Below are 2,029 nucleotides of genomic sequence, written 5' to 3' on the forward strand. Positions count from 1 at the left end.
ATGTCTCTGAGAACATCATGCTACTTTGCTTCTCCTGCTTGGAAAGCCCTGACTCCTTGCCTACCACTGACCTGGTGAGTATTTTCTCATCTTTCAAGATGCAGCTTAAGTATTACCTTCTTTATGAAGTCTTTTCTGTCTGCTATCCAATTAAATAGTCTATTTCCTCTTTGGACTGCAATTCTATTCTGCACATATTTCAACTACAGCACTGTATACATCAGTGTACCTTCCCCACTAGACAGGTGTCCTTTAAGAGCAGGGAAAATATCTTACTTATATTTGTATCTTTACCACATAGCTCAGTGCCTGTTTTATAATATTTAATAAAGTTTCAATAAATAATTCAATGAATAAGTTAATGAAAAGATGAATATATTTATTGAAACTAAGGATCAAAACTTGGGATTCAGAGCCCTCAGTCAGATGGGTGTGGAGACGCTTCTGGAAGTAACATCAGGATGGCTGCCCAAGGAGAACCCCAAGTTCAGTTCAAACATGTACTGGTTGGTGATGGATGTACTGGAAAAACTACATTTGAGGAATGTCATCTCACTGGTGAATTTGAGAAGTATGTAGCTACCTTGGGTGTTGAGGACCATCCCATTGTGTTCCATACCAACAGAAGACTTATTAAGTTTAATGCATGGAATACAGCTGGCCAGGAGAAATTTGGTAGACTGAGAGATGGCTATTATATCCAAGCTCAGTGTATCATCATAATGTTTGATGTAACATCAAGAGTTACAAGAAAAAAAAAAAGTTACAAGAATGTGCCTCATGGGCATAGAGATCTGGTATGAGTATGTGAAACCATCCCTACTGTGTTGTGTGACAACAAAATGGATGTTAGGGACAGAAAAGTTAAAGCATAATCAATTGTCTTCCACCAAAAGAAGAATCCTCAGCACTATGACATTTCCGCCAAAAGTAACTACAACTTTGAAAAGCACTTCTTCTGAAACTGATCAAAGACCCTAACTTGGAGTTCATTGCCATGCCTGCTCTTGACCCACCAGAGGTGGTCACGGACCCAGCCTTGGCAGTGCAGTGTGAGCATGAGCTGGAGGTTTTTCAGACAACTGCTCTCTTGGATGAAGATGATCACCTGTGAGAAAATGAAGCTGAAGCCCAGCATCAGAAGTCTAGTTTATAGGCAACTGTCCTGTGATGTCAGTGGTGCAGCATGTTTGCCACTTTTTTATATAGCTAAGCAAAACGTGTGCTTAATCTTTGGGTTGCTGAAGGAGATTAATGGGCTTTGGAGTGAATGTGGCAGTTAAACAAAATGTCTTCATTTTTTTGGACCTGCGTATTTAGCTGTTTTGGAACACAGCTGTTTCCTTCTTGAGTTTCACATATAAGATTGCTACAGTCACATCACAATATTCAGTAGTGAAATCTTGTTTGTTACTGTCATTTCCATTCTTTTTCATTTAGAATCAGAATCAAGTTGTATCTGAAATATTTAAAAACAAACAAACAACTTGGGATTCAGTAGAGGCTGTCATTACTTCACAAAGACAAATGAGATAACTGACCTAAAGACTAGACAGAGAAAAATCATGGAAGAGAAATTATCAAAGAAATAACATATGAAAAATTTTGTAGCTGAAAGAAAACACAAGACTTCAAACTGAAATAGACTGTTGCATGCCAAGTAAGATAAAGGAAAAAGAACTATACTCTAAAACATCATTGTAAAACCCCCAAACCTAAAAAGCCACCCTTTTAAAAATGTATAGTTAGTTGCCTACCCAGAATTCACAAATCCCTCTATTTTGCTAAGAGAAACCTGTTATTCAAGTTTCTAGATTTCCATTTAGCTCATATGATTTAGAGGACAATGGCCTCACCTCCAGCATTAGGAACAGACTCTTATTGGCATATGCCAATCAGAGTAAATCTCCTCCTGAGTGACAGACTCAAGAATTATCATTGAAGCAGCAGGAAAGATTTGTGAGGGTGATCTGAGAATGTTTCCTCTTACTATACTGGAAAGCTTTCTGGTAGTAACTCTCTGTCTCCA

The 2,029-nt window shown here is 38.1% G+C and overlaps 1 pseudogene; it reads left to right on the top strand.

Moving 5' to 3' along the window:
* Positions 1–461: 461 nt before the first annotated feature.
* LOC103086618 (GTP-binding nuclear protein Ran pseudogene) lies at positions 462–1,114 on the top strand (annotated as a pseudogene).
* Positions 1,115–2,029: the final 915 nt, after the last annotated feature.

The sequence above is a fragment of the Lipotes vexillifer genome, unplaced genomic scaffold (genome assembly GCF_000442215.2).
Source record: "Lipotes vexillifer unplaced genomic scaffold, Lipotes_vexillifer_v1.1 scaffold913, whole genome shotgun sequence".
Classification (NCBI taxonomy): Eukaryota; Metazoa; Chordata; class Mammalia; order Artiodactyla; family Lipotidae; genus Lipotes; species Lipotes vexillifer.